Source organism: Desmodus rotundus, chromosome 8 (assembly GCF_022682495.2).
Source record: "Desmodus rotundus isolate HL8 chromosome 8, HLdesRot8A.1, whole genome shotgun sequence".
Taxonomy (NCBI): Eukaryota; Metazoa; Chordata; class Mammalia; order Chiroptera; family Phyllostomidae; genus Desmodus; species Desmodus rotundus.
Genome location: NC_071394.1, coordinates 101505044 through 101529229, shown reverse-complemented (window position 1 = coordinate 101529229; position 24186 = coordinate 101505044). Strand labels below are relative to the sequence as shown.

Sequence of the window (24186 nt, the reverse complement as noted above, 5' to 3'; positions counted from 1 at the left end):
AGAATTTCAAGAGAGTGAGAGCTGAGCATTAAAATAAGCATGAGGTCCTGTATATAACTGCATAGGTTGTACGTCTATCTATACAGCAGCCCTGTTCAGAATACTAGTTCTTTATTATTCATAGTATTTACTGTTTTTTTTCATTTGTGATTTACCTTTTCATTGTACATATGGTGTCTTTAGATAAACATTAATTTTAATGTAATCAAAAATATCATTTTTTTTATTTGAGTCTTCTGTCTTATTGAGAAAATCCTATAGTCTTCACAAAGTTTTATGGCTTTGCCCTTCCATTTGAGCTCTAAACCATGGGTGCTTTCCAAGCATCAGTGAGCTCACAGCCCTCTCCTCTCAGCTGTTAAAGCCCATTCTTTACTAATAACATTTAACAGGATTTTATAACCTTTATGCTAGCTGCATCCTAATCATTATCTAATTCATTTCTCGGCAAGCTCACTCAAATTGGACTGGAGTCTCTACTACATACCAAGTTTGGAATTATTTACATTTGTCAGTAGTACTTCAAGTCAGAAATTTTACCTTTTTAAAGATTTTATGTATTTACTTTTAGAGAGAGAAGGGAAGGAGAAAGAGGAGAAAAACAGTGATGTGTAAGAGATACATCAATTGGTTGCCTCTCACATGCCCCCAACCATGGACCTGGCCAGCAACCCAGGCATGTGCCCTGACTGGGAATCAAAATGGCAACCTTTTGGTTCACAGTCCGATACTCAATCCACTAACCCACACCAGCCAAGGCCCAAGTCAGAAATTTTAATTGAAAAGTTTGAGACTTGCCCTGACTGATGTGGCTCAGTGGATTGAGCACCAGCCTGCAAACCAAAGAGTCACCAGTTCAATTTCCAGTCTAGGGCAAATGTCTGGGTTGCGTGTCTGGTCCCCTATAGGGAGCACATGAGGCAACCACATGATGGTGTTTCTCTCCCTCTCTTTATCCCTCCCCTCCCATCTGTCTAAAAATAAATAAATAAAATATTTTTTAAAAGAAAGAAAATGGAAAAGAAAACTATTTTTTTTAAAGTTCAAGCATCTAGTTAGAACAGTTTACATTTTAAAAAAAAAAGACAAAAGGTTGAAAAATCTTCAAGTTCCATAAAATTTCTAGGAATCAATGGAGGGCATAATTGTTGCTGTTAAGGTTGAAAATATTTTTCATTTTGTACCTTCAAAAGAAAACTCAGCTAGGAAGCAAGTAATTTAATTCTAGTCAAGGTTTCTTTGTTTTTGAACTAAGATCAATAATAATTTTTAAAGTGAGAGAAATGTTATAAAACAAATTTCAGAATGATGTCAAGCTATATCAAACTGCTTATTTTCCCAAAAGTTAAGGGCATCAGTCAACTCGAAATTAACCAATTTGCTGGTACAGGATGTTGACAGTGGAAGAGGCTATGTGTGTGGGGGCAGGGATATATGGGAACTCTGTACTTCCTGCTCTATTTTGCTGTGAACCTAAAACTGCTCTAAAAAATAATGTCTACTTAGAAAGGAAAAAAGAAAAGGCAATGTTTTGATTGCTGGAAATAAAAAGATTTGACACAGTACCAGCTAACAATGAATGTAAGTATGTATATTGCTTACTGTTCTTGGACAGTCAACAAAATTACTCTTATTTTTATCACAGAATTCAAGAAAAATTATTCTTTAAGTTCCTAATAATGCTTTAGGTATAAACAATGTTATTAATGACCTAACATATGAAGATCCACTCACACAACTTCATTGTGTGTGTGGGGGAGGGGACAATTTACTAGAAGGAAAAGTTCTAGACAAACAATAAATATCCATTAAACTCTAAAGGAATGGGGGCAGGGAGAGAATTTCAAAAGCTCACACTGAGAACTGCCCATGACCAACCCAAACTCCTACACAGGTTCTATCTCTGGTCCCTCTTGTTCAAGTAAAAGTACAAAAACAAAACAAGAAACACTATACCTCAATCATACAATTTATATTACATCAGTTTCAAGATGGAATTTTTTCCACATTTTAACATTTCTGATGTAGAAATGCATCTTACAGTGACTATCAGACAGCAGGTGTAATGTACAAGGTCACTGCCTACACATGTGAACTTGATTCTTTTTCTTGATGGCCTAATAAGACAACTAACTTAGTAATATTTCAGTACACAAACCATACAAGGACCATTTGAGGTAAGAATAAATTTTTGTTGACATCTTCTGGTAAAAATTACCAGAACCCCTAGGATGAGTGTTGAGGCTTATGAAAATCCATCTCACTATATTAAGAATTACACACTCTGCTGTACATGTTATACTTGAATTAGAAAAAAATGAAATATAAAGATATTCATTTCTGCTTGAAAACCTGATGAATGTTCAAAGAAAAGGAAGTCTTTAAAATATGAATAGACTCTTACTCTTACTAATTAGAAAAATGCAAATTAAAACTACAGTGAGCCCTGACTGGTGTGGCTCAGTTGGCTGGGCAACATCCCATAAAACAAAGGATTACCAGTTGGATTCCCGGTCAGGTCATGCCTGGGCTGCAAATTTGGTCCCTGGTCCCTGGTCCCTGGTCTGGGCATGTGCAGGAGGCAACCAATAGCTGTTTCTCTACCTCTCTTTCCTCCCTACCCATAAATAACATCTTTTTAAAAAAAAAATACAAAAAAAAAAGCAATGAGACACCATTTCAACACATCCCTTTGGGAAGAAATCCCTATATGCTAAAAAGTTACTTTGTTGGCCAGGTTGTGAATAAATATGCACTATCTATCCATCATAACACCACCACAATGGCAATTGTGTAAATTATGTGGAGGATGTGTTGACCTTATTGTGGTAAATATTTTGCAATACACACACATATCAAATCATCACACTGCACACTTTTAACTCATACAAATGTTGTATGTCAACTAAATCTCAAAGCTTGGGATGGGAGGAAAAATATACATTATCCCTTATTATTAATTGGGGAGCCTAAGTCCAAACATAAGAGCAATTTGGCAACATCTCAAAATGACAGATATATAGCCTTTGAGTAGCAATATCACATCTGAATTTATTCCATACTTATATAATATATACTTAATATTATATATATTATAATATATATAATACTTATAAGTATTATAATTACTTATAATTATATAGTTGCATATGGGCTCCATTCTGACCAGTTGGGAAAGTACTTTTTGGACCAAACTATGAGGATTTGGAGTCCTCATTTGCAAAAGGATAGACCAATCAAGAACCAGGGGCGGGGACTTCTATCTGTAAAGGCATTTACCCTCTGGCTCAGAGAAAGTACTGTCCATTTTCCACTGAAGACTGAAGACTGAGTTACCCCAACATCAAAGTCGTAACACTGAACTTTTCTCAAGAACAGAGCTGTCTAGCCAGAGAGGGGACTGGCCCCAGGGCTGCCTCGCAGCCATGCTGTATCACAACTGACCTGAAGTTTTCTTCTTTACTGCACCCTAAATTGGGGATTGCTGTTGGTGCTGAACTGACACCGATGACCATCAGTTGACAGTTTATAAAGTTTTTGTTTCAGCCTAGGGTTTACAGTCAAAATTCTGTGTAGCTAATTGGTATAGTTTTTTTAATTCTCCCTTTCAACTTGATTGTTATTCATGAGAAATCCACGTAGGTCTTTCGTTGATCTCTGAACTTTTTACTGGCCCCCTGCCCTGCCAAGAGGTGCCCCACTTCTGCTGCCTTTAACGCCTCAAAACTTTGGTGCTGTTGACCTCAGACACCACTTTGCCATCCACAATTCTGCGGGTGGTGATCTTTTATATGGTATGAATGGAGTGGCTTTGGTCCAGGGCATCAACAATATCAAAGTCCTCCCCTTCTCTCAGTAAGTGGCAGTAGATGGCAATCTCAGCCAACAGCTTGACCATGATGTTCAGCAGGGCCTCTTACTCCTAGGCCTGGTGCTGCCCTTCTGCCCTGGTCTGGGCCAGCTCTGACCCAGGTGCAGCAGGATCCCGTTGAGTTGTTCCATCTCCATGGCATGGAATACCTCCACCTCCCTTGGGCTGTTCTCCAAACTGGCCTTCAGATCTCTCAATGAGTCCAGGTCAATCCCCAAGGACTGGACCATACATCTCAGCTCTGAGTGTCATCTCAGCAGCTCCTATCTGAGGTCTGCAAGGTGACTACTGTGGTGCTCTCCTCAATCTGCTAGGACCAGTATTTACTTAACTCCTCTCAGTTCTTCCAAGCAAGGTCATCACACTGGGCCCAGATGTCTGCCATAACCTTGCTGAGGTCCCGAGATTTGGGGGCATCCAACTCCATGGTCAACCCAGAGCTCGCAATCTGGTTTTGTAGACCATTTACTTCCTCATCGCAGTTGTTCTTCATGAAAGCAGCTCCTCCTTGAGAGCTTCAACCTCTGTCTCCAGCTATAGCCAAGTGATAATGGTGTCATCAATGACCTTTCGGGGCCACCTCTGTCTCATACTTGACTCTAAAGTCATCAGCAGCAAGAAAGGTATTGTCAATCTGCAGAATGATGTGGGGATTGTCCACAGAATTTGCAAAGAACAGGTCCCCAGTGATCTTGAAATAATGCCCCCAGTCTCTGATCTGAGGTCCCTTCTTCTCCAGGTGTTCCAGATTTTGTTCTCCAGTCTCCGATTATCAGCCTCCAGGTTTCTCACCCTCTCCAAGTAGGAGGCCAGGCAGTCATTCAGGCATTGCAGAGTCTTCTTCTCGTTCTGGATGCCATCTATGCCTGCCACACCCTCGGCCATCCCTGCAGCCAGGCTCCTAGATCCCCAGCTGCCCCACACACTGGTGGATGGGACACTGAGACTGGGAAGCCCAAACCCCCAGCATCTGCATAGATGCTTGCCACAACACTTACCAGCCAGACCCAGTGATTGAGCGACTGCACAGAGCCCAGGGTCCAGTAGTTTGTGGAGAGTTAGGACTAGTGCTGAAGCTCATATTGTTCCGGGAGAAAGGCGAGGAGCCAAGACTCAGGTTCAAGCTTCCTAGGTCCGTTTTTGTCTGTATTTCACTTGGGGTTTTTTCTTCTCACCCTGATAGATTTTGTATATTTGTTTACAATTATGTGAAACATTATATGGTTCTAAAGGTAGACATAAACAAAAAGATATGCTCATAAAAGCATCCCTCTCTCCACCCCTACTATACTAATTCCATCCTCTTCATTTCCACATTGCTGCCACCCAAATCCTGTAGGCAAACCAATATCATCAGTTTCTGGCTATCCTTCCTGGGTATGTTTTTGTATAAATGTGCAAATACATATCCATATTCTTGGTTCTCCCTTTTTCTTACCTAAAAGACAGCACACTATAGTTATTCTTTTGCACTTATTAGCAGTATGTTCCTTGACTCCTCTTTTCCAAAGTCCTATGTCTCTTCCTAGTTCAGTCACTGCCCCTAGCCCACCCAGGATAATGGCAACAGCTGAGGTACTGAACATTGCTTTGTTTTGTTTTGTTTTTAAAACCCTCTATGAGGATAAAACAAATGAAGTCTGTGAATTGTTAAATAGTCCAGGAAAAGTCCTCCTGCAGTCCAATGACCAGATTATAACAGGAAATGCAGCCTGAAAGAATCACCTGGAAGGAAAAGCTACAATCTCGAATAAAATTACTAGCTGTATATTGCAGTTGTCATAGGAGGCAGGTATCAAAACTGCTTTCACCAGAAAATGTGAAGAGACAGCTTTCATTGCACCAAAGTGTGAAATGATTCCAAATGAATGGGTTTGTAGAACAGCAGCAACTGTTTCTGTTCTCAAAACAATACTGATGTCAAGGAACGTACAAGTTTTACCTTCCTAAAGTGGAGATGTTTTTTAAGGATGATGTCAATAATGATCCACAGTGATCTGAGGAACAGATCATTGCTGTAAAATTTTGCTTTGCTGGACTTGTTAGAGGCCAAACTGAAGTGGATATCATGAGCCATGCTACACAAGCTATTTTTGAAGTATTAGAGAAATCCTGTTTGTCCAGGACTGTACACTGGTTAATATGAAGACTGAATTGGGTGTTGATGTCACCACCAAAGAAATTATTCTTGCTGATGTAATTAATAATGATTCCTGGAGACTCTGTTCATCAACAGATCAAAGCAGACAGAAAGAGAGTCATATTGTGATCTCAAGGAAGTAACTCCTGAAGGGCTCCAGATGGTAAAGAAAAATTTTGAGTGGGTTGCTGAAAGAGTAAAGTTGCTTCTGAAATCAAAAAGTCAGTACAGGCCTCTAGTACTGATGGGCTCAACTTCGGATCTTGGTCACTATGAAAAAAATCAAGGCTTGTGGAAATTTTGGCATCCATGTGAACTTCAGGTAACCTCTGCCCATAAAGGACCAGATGAAACTCTGAGAATTAAAGCTGAGTATAAAGGGGGTGGCAATCCTATAGTATTTGTGGCAGGGGCAGGTGAAAGCAATGGTTTAGGGCCAGTGATGTCCAGTTATCAGTGGTTCTCCCCTCATCCAGCCTGAGGAGCTCAGGCTGTGTGGTCTTCTCTTCAACTATACAGTGATCTTAGCTGTTCAATCATACTTTCTCCAAAAGGATTAGCTCAGTTTGCTGCTCAGATATTTGGTTTAAACAACCATTTGGTGTGGGTCAAACTGTGAGCAACTACATTGAATATATGGATTTTCTTAAAGCAGGATGATAAGAAAATCCAAGAGGGAAATTTATGAGAGAACATCATTGGCCCTGACTATTGTGGCTCAGTGTATTGAGCACCAACCTGTGAACCAAAAGGTTGCTGGTTCAATTCCCAGTCAGGGCACATGCCTGGGTTGCAGGCCAGGCCCCCAGTTGGGGGCGCATGAGAGGCAACCAATGGATGTGTCTCTCACACACTGATATTTCTCTCTTTTTCTAAAAAATAAATTAAAAAAAGAAAGAACATCATTGCATATTTAGGGGGGAAACTATAAATTTCTAGTTTATCTGCAGAAAAAATCAAGCAAGACAAAAAGACTTTAAATCAATCAGAGAAAACAAAATTTATTCTGAGTGAAAAAACAATGTTTCTCATTAACAATATGTTCTGGAAATTACACTGTATATCAGTTCATAGAGATATTCATTCTTTTTTTACATCTGCACTGTCCTTTGTTGTGTAGATGTACCACAGTGTGTGGGTACTTTGACTATTTCCAATATTTTTACAATGCTACGATGTAAACTACTGATATCCTCCAGTCCTGTTCCTCCTCAAACACTATCTCAGCCAAAAACAAACAGAAAAAACTGGCTCTACCTCCAAAACATACCAAACTCACTCAACACTCCTACTGTCCCTGACATAGCCTCATTCTAAGCCATTAACAGCATTTCTTAACTGCTTTTCTCCAACACCCTCCTAATCAGCCTCACTGCCTCCAGTTCAGCCTCTCCACAATTCATCTGTGCCAGAGTGACCAGAATGTACCTTGTACAGCAAAAATTAGATCACTACAGTTCCTTGCTTAAAACCTTCCAAAAGCTTTCCATTGTAACTCTGAGTTGCAACTATGACCTACAAAGACCCTACATGATTTGTTATTTGTCTACCTCCAACCTCATCTTCCACTCTCTTCCTCATTCACTGGTTTTTGCTATCTGTTCATACTGGTTTTGCTATCCGTTCATTACATACTTTGTTCCTACCTTAAGGCTTTTGTACGTGTTGTTCCTTCAGCTTGGAATGTCTTGCTCCAGGTCATCGGCCAACTTCTTTTAAAAAATATATATATATATGTTTATTTAGAGAGAGGAGAAGGGAAGGAGAAAGAGAGGGAGAGACATCAATGTGAGAGAAACATTAACTGGGCTGCCCTTCATATGTGTGCCCACTAAGGACCAAAACTGCAACCTAGGCATGTGCCCTGAGCTGGTATTGAACCCACAACCTTCTGGCCCAACTAACTGAGCCAAACTGACCAGGGCTCATCGGCCACTTCTAATGTTCATGTCTCAACTCAAAAGTTACTTCTTTTAAGAGGGTTTCTGTGTATCACCACAGTTGAGACAGTAACTTGGATCATTCCTTCAGACAAAAAACGGGGTTCTACGGAGAGGAACTTCACAGAGTGATCTAATCAAGAATTCCTAACTAGGTAGGTCATGATGGGTAGGCATGCCGCAGGCATATAACTTCTTTAGTAAAAGGTCTGTGTTTGCTTTAAGCAAGCCCCAGGCCATTGTTTCTGCACATGGAGGTTAACATACCTTTGAAAAGCCTCTTTTCAGACCCCTCAGAAGCAAAGAAGCCACTCTCAAGAGAACCCATAATCTTTAATCCTGTTAACTATCCTGTAATCCAATCTCCACCTTGTTTTCTCCCACCTTCATGTAATCTTCTTTTCTTCCCTCCTTAATTCCAAATGCATAAAAGAAACTGCAAACTCATTCTAAAAGCAGTTTTCTGGATCTACTGAGATCTTGCTTCCAGGAGTATCCTGTCTGGCTCAAATAAATTTTTTTAAATGTATATTTATTTCTTTTTAGAGAGGGGAAGGGAGGGAAAAATAGAGGGAGAGAAACATCGATCAGTTGCACACGCCCTCAAAAGGGCCCAGCCAGCAACCCAGGCATGTGCCCTGACTGGGAATCCAACCTGCAACCTTTTGCTCTGCAGGAAGACACCCAACCCACTGAGCGGCACCAGTCCGGGCTCAAATAATATTTATGAAAATTCTCTAAAGGCTTGGAAGTTGTTATGTTGACATTCTCTATCACTGTATCACCGTCATAATACTTACTAGTATTTATCATTCTCATTTATTATTTACATGTTTGTTCTTCCATTGGGAAATAGGGAAAGTCTTGATGATAGCTTTTAATGCATATAACTTTAAGTATTATTTTTTAAGCTGTTCTATAAGTCTGAAATTATTTCAAATAATTCTCCTTGGAACTGCCTATTCTGGACATTTTATATAAATGAAATCATATAATACATCATCTTTTCTGACTATTTCATTTAGCATAATATTTTCAAGGCTCATCCTTGCATGTTGTAGAATGCTATATGTAGCATGTACAAGAACTGCATTCATTTTTAAGGCTAAAAACTATTCCATTGTATAAATGAACTGCATTTTATTTATCCATTTACCAGTTGATGGACATTTGTGTTGTTTCCACTTTTTGGCTATTATAAATAATGCTGCTCTGAACATTCATATACATGTTATTAGATGGACATGTGTTTCAATTCTCTTGGGTATATATACCCAGGAGTGGAATTGCTAAGTCACATGGTAACTCTATGTTTAACTTTTTGAGGAACTGACATGACTGCTTTTCCAAAGTATCTATGCTATTTTACAATCCAGCTAGCAATATATGAGGCTTCCAAATCTACATGCAAAACTTCTTATTGTCCATCTTTTGGTTATAGCCATCCTGTTAATATGAAGTTATCTTATTATGGTTTTGATTTTCAATTCCTAATAACTAATGATGTTAAGCAATTGATCATAGCTTATTATCCACTTGTATATCTTCCTTGGAAAATGTTTAAACACACTGCTAATTTTTTAATTGGATTATTGAAATTTTTATTATTAACGGTAAATGTTCTTTATAATATGCTTTATTTGATATAAGCATTACTAACATTTTCTCACTGGCCCTCTATTTGAATGTTAGGGTCTGCATTTACATATCAACTTAGCTTCCAGGTTCAGAAGAAAATCTCTTGTCAGTATTAGCTTATAACCATAACGAACACATTAAAAACAATTTACAAGAATTTGGTATCACTGACAAGTGGTTACTCGAAATCTACATTTTACAGGAAATACAGTAACTTCATTTAGATAGTATGACTTGAAGTCATAGATTACTCATGTTGTCAATGCTAAAATAGTATGTATAGAATGCCCTTCGATATACAAAATGCTGACTGCCAATTTAACAAATCACACAAAATCAGAAACACAATCTTCTAACCTCTTTATATTAACCTCTATAGTAAAATAGCTTCCAACAGGACTTCTAAAGGGTATAAATTAACACATTTTAGAAACTTATTTCTGACTATGAGAGCTGGAACAAACTTCTTAGTCACGCATACAAGGGCTCCCATGGTCCACGTCTTCCTACTTCTGAAACGCCCGCCCACTTTACATTCCAGCTGGCAGTTATTTATAAACACCTGTGATTAAGCCCTGGTATCATCTCACACTGGTTTTTCCTTGACCACCTCTCTCCTGAGGACTAGTTTGGAATTTATATTCCAGTGTTTCTCAAACTTTTTGGTTTCAGGACTTCTCCACACTCTTAAAGATTATTGAAGACTCAAAAGCTCTTATCCATGTAGGTTGTATTGACTAACATTTACTGAATTTGAAATTAAAACTATATTTAAAAATATTTATTCATTTGCCTGCCTGGCATGGCTCTGTTGGTTGAGCGTCATCCCGCAAAACAAAGGGTCACTGGTTCAATTCCCAGTCAGGGCACATGTCTGGGTTATGGGCGGTCCCCAGCTGGGGTGCATTTGAGAGGCAACCAATCAATGTTTCGCTCCCTCTTTTCTCCCTCCCTTCCCCTATTTAAATATATATTTATTCATGTAAAAAACAAACCTATTAAATATTTACTTTAAAACATTTTGTTTTTAAGCATATTTTTAGTTTTAAAAACCATAATTTTTAAAACAAAACCTTTAGTGAGAAAAGTGACACCATTTTATAGTTCTGCAAATCTCCTTAATGTCAAGCTTAACAGAAGACAACAAATTCTCATCTCTGTTTCTCTGCCTTCAATCTATTGCAATGATCACAAGTTATATACTGCCTCTGGACAACTCCATCATACACACACACACACACACACGCAAATAAGGGCAAATAATGTCTCATGTTATGAAAATAGTTTTGACCTTGTAGATGTCTGACAAAGAGCTCCTGGACCTCCAAGAATCCCCAGGCCATACTTTGAGAACCACTGCTCCATTCTCTGCTCCCACAATACTCTGGATAGGCTCTATCATTTGCACTTATTTACAGTATGTGAATTATCTGTTAGTCTCTCTTACAGTTCCTTAAAGATGAGCCATGAGCCTTCAACTTTGCATCCCAGTACCTCACAAAACATACAGCATATATCTTCTCAATAAATGTTTCATGGATAAAATAGTAAATATAGGAAAATGTTTGTACACCCTAATATAGAAAGGTATATGTAAATGACTCAATTATCCCATGGCCAATTCTTCAGCTAATAGAAATGTATAAAAGAAAATCTTATGATAAATTGATAGCAATGCCAAAAGTAGAATAAAGGATGCATTCATACCTGGCTTAACCACACCAGATTAGACTTTTCAAAGTGCAGCCCTGAGGGAACAAGGAAAGCAGATCCTAAAAAAATCTTACACTGTAAACAAACGCCCACAGCTCCAGTCTTGTGACTAAATAAAAGTATCCACCTCTGCAACAAGACAATTACACCACTGTTTGGAAGAAAATGGCCAGGTGGGGAGAGGGAGTGTTGGTAACAAGATAAGTAGAGTGCCAGTGACGGATAACTAGAATCAAACAGCTATTCTCAGCTTATGAACTTCTTGAAATTTTGTCAATCAAACTAGAATATTCTTTAAAAAATTCCCACCTTTACTTCCCTTGTTTTTTCAAACACCTCCTTTTATTTCTATGAATGAACATCACCCTCCCAATCCAACTAAACACCAACATCATAACATTATTGAAGATAAGGAACATATTTGTGTCTCTCAGGTACACCTAGTCCAGTATCTTGAAGTTCAACCAATATGTCTAGAGATTTGTTCAGTAACTGGATATTTGAAGAAGTATGTGTGCCAAGGAAAAAGAAATACTTTTGCAGTAAGGCCTGGGATAGGTTGGGGTAGAATGGCACATTCACCAAGAAGATAAAAAGCTCTTGGAACAATTCTCAGAAGTGAAAGGGTAAATTGAATGCAGAGCTAAAGGAGCCTGAGATTCAAAGGGAGCCACTACAGCCTGCACACCCCAGATGGCCACTTTCTCTAGGTCTCCACTCTCAATTGTAAAATGAAGTTCTAAAATGCAGAGGCTCTCTGACATAATTTTTAGGATGTCTATGTTACCCCGGATAGTCCCAACCCCATGACAGTATAAATCTGACATTCCAAAGGTCTGAATTTTGCCCAGAGCCAGTGTATTAGTATTGCGCATTGTACTGGAAGAGCATTAAATTAGATAACCACAACATTCAGTTTAATACAGTTAACCCATTTTCTAGACAGGGAAATAGGAGCAGAAGTAACCTGACAAATTACTTGCCCTCTTATAGAAAAAAGCCACCTGAATATTTTAGGAAATGATAGTCATTAAAATAATTTCTTGCCCTGGCTGGTGTGGCTCAGTGGATTGAGTGCCAGTCTGCAAACCAAGGGTCATGGGTTTGATTCCCAATCAGGGCACAAGCCTGGGTTGTGGGCCAGGTCCCCAGTATGGGGCGCTCGAGAGGCAACCACATATTGATGTTTGTCTCCTTCTCTTTCTCCCTCCCTTCCCGCTCTCTGGAAATAAATAAATAAGATCTTTTTTTAAAATCAGCATTAGAAAGTCCACTTCCCGTTTTAAAAAGATTCTTCCTCTTACAAAAAGAATCAGGGTTTCCCTAATTAGATCAGCAGAACAACAGTTTCTGAATAGATTAAGAGAAAGGTATGTTAACACACAATTATAAACATGTAAGTGGTTTGTTTATAAAATCTTCAGCGATCCCCCCCCCCAGACTTGACACATTACAGAAAACTATCACTGTTAAAATCATTCACCACATGATAACTATATATGCTCACTAGAAAGGAGTCCCAGGAATGACTGAGTTGTCACCCTAACTGGGTAAGTCTGGGACTGAAAAAAAGGAGGCCCTGAATTCCAGGGAGCCTGGAGACTGTTTACTGAAAATTAATCTGGAATAAGTTAGACTTGAAAAGAGACCAACATGAGGTAAAAGGCTACAATGGCCAGCAGAAAAATAAACTCACATGAGGGGAATAGGAAGAAGATAGGAGATACCTGGGGACATCCTAGAAAACAAGGTGACTGGCCAGTGGTGATAACTGCAAATGGCTTAATGCTGAACACCATCATCAAAATACAAGAAACTGGAATATCACAGGCATCTGTAGGAAGGCGACTAAATGCTTACTCTTTACAATAAACTTCTGTATTTTTAAGCTTTACACTATGCACAAGCATTCCAAGCTCCTACAGCTCTTTGTGGAAGTGTCCTCTAATACATAAATCATATGCATACATATAGATGTGTTAACCACTATTCTGAATGTGAGCCATTTATTGCAGTATGTCAATTTGTATTCATTATTTCTTTCACTGGTCAAAATCCATATTTTGGATCACACAGAATGTGAACCAAATGTTTCAAAGTAAAATCTTAATTTCTTTTTTTCATTGCAAGAGTACTTGTAATGGCAAAAGACTGTAAACTAAAAGTCCATCAATAGGGGACTGGTTAGGTACATTATGGTACATCCATGTAATGTCATGTTCTGCAGGTATTTTTGGAAAGACCACAATATTTTTTAAAAACCCTGCAACATGCAGAACAATGTTTAGAGTATGTTATCAGTTTTCTTAAAAAAAAAAAAAAAGGAAGGGAAATATATCAATACATATGTATTTGCTTATGTAAGCACTCAGGAAAAATGCATTTGAAACCACTGGTTGCCTCATGAAATTAGGTGTCTGTCTGGGAGACAGGAAGAAAGGAGACTTTTCAGTATATGATCTTTGTTTCCTTTTGAATTTTGAATCATGGGAATGTATTACCTGTTACCTGATCAAAACACAGTAATTAAAAAATAAGAACTAAATCCAGCATCTTGAGGTGTCTAATTCCTGCACTTACCTCATCTGCTAGCATTTTCAAATATCAACTCGACCTTTTTCTTCTGACTCCAAAAACACACACCTCACTTGTTCCGTCTTCATTTCCTCTCATTCTTTATCCAAGACTATCTCCATTTGCCTATATCCCCAGTAGTTCCCTTACTGCCTACATCTAGTTCTTGTCCCTCAATTGAGAAAGTTTTATCACCAAGTCCTTCAAAACCTAATTCAACTCTGCCTCACTAGTCCAGCTGACACTAAGCTTGGTCTCCTCACAATTTTAGGGTTTTTAAAAACATAATTAAGCATTACACTATATATTGTTTTATAGTGTTAACTATTTTATTATGTATGTCTTGTACCCTCAATCAGATTAAGGGTTGGAAAAAGACTGATTTATTTTCACCATGACATATGGTATTTCAATTCTGACATTATGTGAACTTTTTATTTACCTCCCCCACAAGAAGTTCTAAAATTTCACTTCACCATTTCTTTTTCTAACAATGCAACCTTTGACTGGCATCTACATCACACCTAAGAAATTAACAGGGGTGGGGTGGTGATAGCCAAAATATATTACTTATTGAAGTAATAACTTATTACTTACTATTTGATCAAAATTCAGTTAAAAGTTCAAACAGCTATCTCTGAGGTACAATGCAAAACTGTAAAATAAGACTTCTATAAGAAAATCTAGGCGAACTTGAGTTTGGCTATGAGATTTTTTAGACAACACTAAAATGATGATCCGCAGGGAGACAAGGGTAAGTTGGACTTTCTTTTTAAAACTTCTATTCTGTGAAAGCCAGTGCTAAGAAAATCAAAAGCCAGTTTTCTCCCTGTTGAAGTAGGACAGTTAAAAAACAAAAGGAGGCTAGAATGGATTAAAGTTGAAAATGTCTATATAAACTCATAGATAGAAATGGTTAAATATAGAAATATTTATATGCATATGTATATTCACAGATTAACATACTCCCATATTTCCTTGCTCTATCAGCCAAGAAAGCCTAGAAGCACTCATATTCCAATAGTAATGAGCATACCTAATGCCCACATCTTAGTTCCCATCCTCCAATAAAAGGAACCAGAGCTCCTTGGAGGAATGACTAATCCTAGAACTGAGTCAGGAAACAAGATAAACCCCGAATATCTTTTCATATCAGAAAGTAAGAAAATGCTAGGAAGGAAGGAAGGCAGGCAGGCAAGCCACAATGAAGGGGTATGTCAAAGACACAGGAGCCAACTGAAAAAGTTCCCAATGGTCAAAGCTAGAACATGTTGAACAATAAAATAAAGTAGTATTGGATTATAATCTAAAGTATAAAAAAACCTCCTGAGTCTACACTAATATAAACAAAGAAATAGAATTTAGCAAAGACGACAAATCCCCCATGCAGAAGGATTACAAGTAATGTATGTAAACACTCTCCCTCAAGGAAATGGAGCATAACTGCCCACTCCACTATAACTCCACTACGGAGCATAAGGTTTGGAGTACATACAGTACCTTCCTCTCAAAGAGTGTAACATGAAAAGGGGGTGGGGGGCCAGTAACTTCATAATGGAGAAATCGAGCAAACACTACATGAGCCAGGTGATCACAGTCAGCATCAACAGTGATCAGTACCTTGATATGATGTGATGAAATAGTACTTTATTTGTGTGACCCTCCTCCCATAATCCATAACTCCAGTCTAATCATTTTTTAAAAGTCATCAGAGCAATCCAATTGAAAGACAATGTGCAAAATACCTGGTCAGTATTTCCTCAGAAGTGTCAAGATCTTCAAAAACAAAGATCATCTGAGAAACTAAGTGGCTAAGAGGAACTTTTGAAAAAGCTAAGAGGAATTCTAAAGAAACATGACAACTAAATGCAATGTGGTATCCTGGATGGGATTCTAGACCAGAAAAATACACATTAGGTAAAAACTAAAGAAATCTGAATGAAACGTGGGCTTTCCTTAATAATAATTTATCAACACTGGTTCACATATCATATTAATGTTAATAATAGAAACTACATGCAGAGTATATGGGAACTCTAGACTACCTTGGTAATTTTTTTAAATATATTTATTGATTATGCTATTACAGTTGTCCCATTTCCCCCCCTTCACTCCACTCCATCCTGCACACCCCCTCCCTCCCACATTCCCCCCCTATAGTTCATGTCCATGGGTCATACTTATAACTTCTTTGGCTTCTACATTTCCTGTACTATTCTTACCCTCCCCCTGTCTATTTTCTACCTACCATTTATGCTACTTATTCTCTGTACCTTTCCCCCCTCTCTCCCCCTCCCACTCCCCTGTTGATAACCCTCCATGTGATCTCCATTTCTGTGGTTCTGTTCCTGTTTTAGTTGTTTGCTTAGTTTGCTTTTGTTTTTGTTTTAGGTGTGGTTGTTAATAACTGTGAGTTTGCTGTCATTTTTACTGTTCATATTTTTTATCTTCTTTTTCTTAGATAAATCCCTTTAACATTTCATATAATAAGGGCTTGGTATGATGAACTCCTTTAAGTTGGCCTTATCTGAGAAGCACTTTATCTGCCCTTCCATTCTAAATGATAGCTTTGCTGGATACAGTAATCTTGGATGTGGGTCCTTGCCTTTCATGACTTGAAATACTTCTTTCCAGCCCCTTCTTGCCTGCAAGGTCTCTTGAGAAATCAGCTGACAGTCTTATGAGAACTCTTTTGTAGGTAACTGTCTCCTTTTCTCTTGCTGCTTCTAAGCTTCTCTCCTTCTGTTTCATCTTGGATAATGTAATTATGATGTGCCTTGGTGTGTTCCTCCTTGGGTCCAGCATCTTTGGGACTCTCTGAGCTTCCTGGATTTCCTGGAAGTCTATTTCCTTTGCCAGATCAGGGAAGTTCTCCTTCATTATTTGTTCAAATAAGTTTTCAATTTTTTGTTCTTCCTCTTCTCCTTCTGGCACCCCTATAATTCGGATGTTGGAATGTTTCAAGATGTCCTGGAGGTTCCTAAGCCTGTCCTCATTTTTTTTTTTTTTTTTGAATTCTTGTTTCTTCATTCTTTTCTGGTTGGATGTTTCTTTCTTCCTTCTGGTCTACACCGTTGATTTGAGTCCCAGTTTCCTTCCCATCTCTATTAGTTCCCTGTACATTTTCCTTTGTTTCTCTTAGCATGGCCTTCGTTTTTTCATCTAATTTGCGACCAAATTCAACCAATTTTGTGAGCTTCCTGATTACCAGTGCTTTGTACTGTGAATCTGATAGGTTGGCTATCTCTCTTCATTGCTTAGTTGTATTTTTTCTGGGGCTTTGATCTGTTCTTTCATTTGGGCCATTTTTTTGTCTTGGCACGCCTGTTAGGTAAAGATGCGGTGCCTTAGGTATTCACCAGGGCAGGGTAACACTAGTTGCTGAGCTGTGACACTGTACATGGGGGAGGGGCCAAGAGGGAGCAAGGGTGCTTGCTCCACTCTCTGCCAGATTTCAGTCACTCCCTCTGCTACCCACAATCAAACTGGGCCCCTCTAGTGCCGACTCCTGGGTGGGTGGGCTTGTGCACATTCTAGGCCCCTGTGGGTCTCTCCAATGAACTCTCCTGTGAGGCTGGGAGTTTCTCCCACTGCTTCCTCAACCCCCACGGGTGTTTTCAATCAGAGGTTTGAGGCTTTATTTCCCTGCACTGGAGCCCTGGGCTGCGCAGTCTGTTTCACTCCCCCGCCATTCCTCCCAGTTTATCTATGCATAAATGTGGGGCCGCAGGGTCTGCTAGCTGCTGCACTGCCTGCCCCATTCCACAATCCACCACTTCGCTGGGTCCACCAGCCGCCGAACTGCTGCGAGTCCTCTCCACCCCAACTGCCTGTCTCCGCCCCTCCTACCGGTCTGGATGAATGTTTCTTCTTTTACCTCCTTGGTTGTTGGACTTCCATACAGTTCAATTTTCTGTCAGTTCTGGTTGTTTTTTGTTTTTAAATTGTTGTTGTCCTTCTTTTGGTTGTGTGAGGAGGCACAGTGTGTCTACCTACACCTCCATCTTGGCCGGAAGCCCTACCTTGGTAATTTATCTGTAAACCTAAAACTGTTCTTAAAAAACATTTTAAGCTACCTCTGCCTTCAGATTCTCAAACTTGATTTTATCTTTTTTTTCATAATTCATAGTCAAATCTTAGCTTCTTGAAAATTATCCCTTACTTCAACATTTTTCTCTTAAATATTGTACTTTTGAGAGGGCTTAAATTTATTATCCGTTTCTATATAACCCTTATTTAACCCTTGCCATTTTAGACTTAATTTTATATTCTTAATATATATGGAAGAACTGGTTTTTTTCTATTTGTCAACTGGATAATGAAATACAAGTCAAATTTGCCTTTTTGCTGTCCTTTAAAAGTTTATCACCACCCTGACTGGTGTGGCTCTGTGGGTTGGGCGATGTCCTGCAAACCTAAAGGTCACCGATTCTGTTCCTAGTCAGTGCACATGCCTGAGTTGCAGGCCAGGTCCCCAGTTAGGGGTGTGCAAGAGGCAACCAATCATTTCTCCCTGCTCTCCCCATCTCTGAAAATAAATAAAATCTTAAAAAAAAAAAGTTTATCGCCATTTTGCAACCATTGTAACAACTGATTAATCTACCAAAAATCTCAATGGATGCTAAAACTGATGACAGTTTGATAGGGAAGGGTCTTTTTACTTAGACTCAAAGTATCTTTCTACAAAAAATACTTTTTAATGACAAAAGCAAAAATTACCATATTTTTCAGACTGTAAGATGCACTTTTCCCCCAAATTCAGGGGGAAATGGGGGTGCATCTTATAGTCTGAATGTAGTTGCCTGGCTTATGGGGGGGTTATTTATGTTATTAAATATTTTACCACATTTTTTGCTTCAAAATCTTTTTTCCTATTTTCCTCCTCTAAAACGTAGGTGCATCTTATAGTCTGAAAAATATGGTAATATCTTTAAATGGAGAAATCAAGCCAACATCACTTTAATCAAGCAATCCAAGTTAAAATGACCAATAATGGCATGAATGTCATCTTGTTTATGCTGAAGAACACACAACATCACTTATGTGGTGCTCCTGCCAAAAATGTATAACCTGTATCTAATCATAAAAACCCAAATTGAGGAACATTCCACAACATAAACTGACCTGTACTTTCCAATTATATTAGTTATTAAAGATCAAAGAAAGGTAAAGGAATTGTTTCAGATTAAAGGTAATTAGCAAAAAAAACCCAAAAGCAATCAAAGGTCAGACACTAAATGATTCCATTCACATAGTATTCTTTTTTTGTAAGATTTTATTTTTTAAAAGATTTTATTTATATAATTTTTTAGAGTGGGGTATGAAGGGAGAAAAGAGAGGGATAGAAACACCAATGTGTGGTTGCCTCTCACATGCCCCTACTGGGGACCTGGCCCACAACCCAGGCATATGCCCTGACTGGAAATCGAACTGGTGACCCTTTGGTTCGCAGGCTGGTGCTCAATCCACTGAGCCACACCAACCAGGACTATTTACTTATTTTTTAGAGAGAGGGGAAGGGAGGGAGAAAAAGAGGGAGAGAAACATCAATGTGTGAGAGATTCATCAACAAGTTGCCTCTCTCACACCCCCAACTGTGGACCTGGCCCGCCCCTCAGGCATGTGCCCCAATTGGGAATTGAACTGGCAACCTTTCAGCTTGGAGGCCTGCACTTAATCCAGTGAGCCACACCAGCCAGCACCATAGTATTCTTTTTAAATTTTTTCACTTATTGATTTGAGAGAGAGAGAAACATTGATTTGTTGTTCCACCTATTTATTGTATTCATTGGTTAATTCTTGTATGTGCCCTAACCAGGGATCAACCCCACAACCTTGGCCCATCAGTATAATGCTCCGACCAACTGACCTACCCAGCCAGGGCTCATATAGTATTCTTAAAATGACAAAATCAGAAAGATTACTGGTTACCAGAGGTTACAAAGGTGGGAGGGAGGAAGGTGGCTAGGGCTATAAAAATGTAGCATGAGAGATTCTTGTGATCTAACTTGTATTTTCATTGTGGTGGTGATCACACAAATCTACATGTGTTAAAATTGCATAAAAATAAGTGCATGTCAAATGGTGAAATTAAATAAGATGGATGGACTATATCAAAGTCCATTTCCTGATTGTGATACTGCTCTATAGTTATGCAAGATGTCCACTGGGGACATATTGGTAAAGGGTAACCAAAATTCTTCTGCATTATCTTACAACCACATGTAAATCTACAATTACCTTAAAATAAGAAAAAGAATTTAATGATGCCTAGCAATGGAATGAATACCATTCCATTGTTGGAGTGACTACAATACGCAAAACAATATTTAGAGTATGCTACTGCTTTATTTTTAAGGGAGGAAGAGGGGATACAAAATACATATACATCCTTATATATGTATTTATTTATATAAACACTTAGGAAAATGCATTTTTAACCACTGTTTTCCTCAGAGAATGAAAATTGTGTGGGAAGGGTGGGAAGATTAGCATTTCTCTAGGGTCAATGTTTCTAAGGCCCAAGGCTTTTCCCAGTTCAATTCAAACATTATTAGGTGCCTACCAGAAGCCAGGCACTACGCCAAGTATTTTAGTGGGGCTGCAGGGTGGAACTAAATTACACAAGACATTACAAGAGATGGTTCCCCAACCTCAGATAGGGGCAAATAATCAGATATAGAAATTTCAAAGGAATGGTGTCCTGCAACCATTGTAGGCTGGGCAGGTTCACACAGGATTCAGGCAGACAGAAGAAAATTCGAGGAGCCATGGGGATGTCTGACATGCCTTTATTCCTGGATGGGGAAATACACATGCGCAGCAAGCTGCAAGTCAAGCTGCAGGAAGTCCCGACTCTCTTAATATACTAAGTGTACACAAAGCCAGCAAGATGCCAATACTGACCTCCTAGTTATATGACAGAGCTTCCTTCTACACATGCGGGCCCTTACTCAAGGCCACGTGAGCACTGCCAAGCCACAGTCGCCCAGACTTCTGGGTGAGGGAGCCTGACTGACTTCATTTTCCCTACAAATGGGGTGAGAGGTAAGACAAAGGTATGGGATACAGAAGCAGGGTTCTTAGTTTAACCTGGATGGTTTCTTGAAGGAGTACACCTGAGCTGAAAAAGGCAAAGTTGGGGGGTGAGGTAGCAGAAAGCTATCTCGATGTGGATGCATGTGGATAGATGCTATACTAACAGCTTTATATGAATTATCACATGGTGAGGTGTCATCATCCCATTTACCCCATTTTACATGAGGAAATAGAAACAGAAAAAAAATGGGTAACCCACCCAAGATCACATGTCTAATAACTATGAACTCAATCTGGTTCCAAGACACTAATAGAAAGGTTGAGTCTTGGGTTTCAGTACTTGCCTTGGGAAAACATAGGCTATTTCACACCTATCCTGTATTCTTATCTCAACTTTTTCTTTCTCCTCATCCTCCTCCTAGCTATCTCTAGGCTTTCTCTACTCATCCTTTTTTAACTCAATCTTCCTTTCAGTGTCTCCACACATACCTTCCACAGGTTGATCTCAAATCTGGCCACTTTAAGACTAGTCAAAACTATAACAAAAGATGGCAAATAATTTAAACATACATTCACATGCAAATAGTGAAAAATTATATTGACACAATGAAATGCTAAGAAGCCATGGAAAAGAAATTACCTACAGATACATAACATCAAATATATTGTTGAATAAGCAAAGATACAAAAAAAATGCTGAGAGTGGGACTTTATGTGTATACACTAAGCATAGGTTATCTAAGGAACAGCGTACAAAAAAACTTAAAAGAATGATTACCTCTGAAAGAATTGGATAGCTGGGAAAATAGATGTAGGAAACTTACATTTCACTATATCCATTTTATATAACACGCATGTACCAACTATTAAATATATATTTAGGTAAAGTAGGTTAAAAAACAAAAGGTGGTGAAGTCTCCTTGGAGACTGGTATTTACTTGCCCATAACAATGGGACTGCCCTCAGTGTGAGTCACCAAGTGGTACCAAGGACTCTTGAGAGCTTGCTTATTCACCTCACCTGGGCGAGGAGATAATGCAGCACACATTAGGACCAATCCATGAGTAATACTACAGAGAATTAAGTGCACAAACTCCTTTTAAAAATAATCTTCTAAACAAGATCTAAACCACAGAGCTCCTAGTTCCTTATTTTCAGTATTACTTAAAAGTACAGTCATCAAAACATGTTGCTGAAGAGCTTTGACATAGGGAACACGAACTGCAGGCAACTGTAAGTCTACATAACCAGGTAAAAAGTCAATGCAGGACAATGAAATGAAGATTCTAGTAAGCTGGTGGCCTAATTCAAATCCTGATGCATAGGACCCTGATTTTGTGGCTTCCTATTACTCCACTGTCTCCTGCACACAGCCATCCAGCCATCTCTATCTTGGAATTCTCTTGCTCAAAACCTGAAATGCTCCCAATTATGTAAAATTTAACCCCTCTGCCTGATAAGTCAAGTGTGAACAATGAGCTAGCACCATTGATTTTGGGAAAGTTCCCTTAACTTTCACTTTCTTATTTGTAAAATGAGCTGGTTAAATTATACGATCTTAAAGTCAATTTCAACTATGAATTCCACGTGGTCAAGCAACTCTAAACCTCACAACTCCTCAGTGTCTGTTCTAGTCAAACAACCCTCCAAGCTTCTTCCTACAAGGTCCTGCATGACCCGTCTCCCTCTTGGACTCATCCTACCCATCTCTTTATTTTACACCTCTCCCCCTCTCTCTCCTCTCAAGCTACACATGGCCTCTTTAAGTTTCTCCAAGGAGCCACGCTTCCTCCCACCAAGTTTTCCTATGTGCTACAATTCTACATCCCACCTATCCTAGGTTTTCTCAGTCATATCAAACCCAATACTGTCTTTTTAAAAATAACAAATATTTTTGTCATTTTTTTGTTATTGTGCCCTGGCTGGTGTGGCTCAATGGATTGAGCACCAGCTTGCAAACCAAAGGGTCACCAGTTCAATTCCCAGTCAAGGGACACGCCTGGTTACAGTCCCCGGGTGATCAAGCAGGTGGTACTCAAAGATTGCTCCACCAGAACAGCAGCTCAGCTAGGATTTGTTCATACACATGTACTGCACCTAGCATCTTTTTATATAGGCTTTTCTGTTACTCTTTGTATTATAAAAGATACTCCTGGCAGTTTCTTATAAAACTAAACATGCAATTACCATATGACCCAGCATTTTCACTCATGGGTATTTATACAAAAAACCAAAAACTTACATTCACACAAAACCTGTGTTCAGGCCCTAGTCAGGTAGCTCAGTTGGTTAAAGCATCGTCTTGACATGCCAAGGTTGTATGTTCAATCCCCAGACATGGCACGTACAAGAAACAATCAATAAATGCATAGATAAGTAGAACAAATCGATGAACATCTGTCTCTTTCTCTCTAAAAAATGTCAATAAATAATTTTTGTAAAAAAGGTCCTTTTCAGGTAGCCCAGTTGGTTAGAGCATTGTCCCGATGAACACAGGTCACAGGTTTGATTCCTGGTCAGAGTACATACATGAATCAACCAATTAATATATAAATAAGTGGAACAACAAATCAATGTTTCTCTCTCCCTCTCTTAAAACAACAAATGGGTTTTTTAATCTATAAGAAAAAAATTTTAAACCTGTGTTCATACAAAAAAGACATGTTCATCTTTAGTTTATTTGTAAGTCAAAAACTGGAAACAATCCAAATTTTCAAACTTCCAATCAAGAGGGCAACATAGGTAAACCCCGCTAACCTCCTTGCACAACCACGTCAAAGTTACAACTAAATTATAGAACCATCACTCAGAACTGGTAGAAATTGAGTTGAATGAAAGTATGCCAACTAAAGAATTAAAGAAACCACATCCATCCAGACTGACATGAGTGGTACAGATGTGGAACAGGCTGGTCCCTCACCCATGTGTGGTCGATAAAAATTCGGGAGATAGATCTCAGGAGTGAGGAGTCCCAGCCCCACACCAGGCCCCCCCAGCCCCGGGTACCAGTGCCAGGAAGATAAGTCCCCATAACTTCTGATTGAAAAAACCAATAGGGATTGAGTGGTAGAAGGAACTTCTGAAGTCCCAAGTGCTTCCTCTTAAAGAACCCACATATAAACTTACTCAGACTCACTCCTTCTGAGCTCCAGCACTGCGGTAGCAGCTTGAAAGACACCAATCGCATACAGAGTACAACTGAAGTGTCTGGCATCAAGGAGGGAGCCTGGGGACAGCCTTCTTCCAGACAGGAAGGCAGAGTGGAGCCAGAT

At 39.0% G+C, this 24186-nt stretch overlaps 1 protein-coding gene and 1 pseudogene across 3 annotated transcripts in view; one reads left to right on the top strand and one right to left on the bottom strand.

Annotated features, from left to right (window-relative positions):
* Positions 1-24186, bottom strand: part of PIK3CB (phosphatidylinositol-4,5-bisphosphate 3-kinase catalytic subunit beta) — a 166338-nt gene that overhangs the window by 123624 nt on the left and 18528 nt on the right. The window lies entirely within an intron of this gene.
* LOC112309694 (bifunctional phosphoribosylaminoimidazole carboxylase/phosphoribosylaminoimidazole succinocarboxamide synthetase pseudogene) lies at positions 4350-8475 on the top strand (annotated as a pseudogene).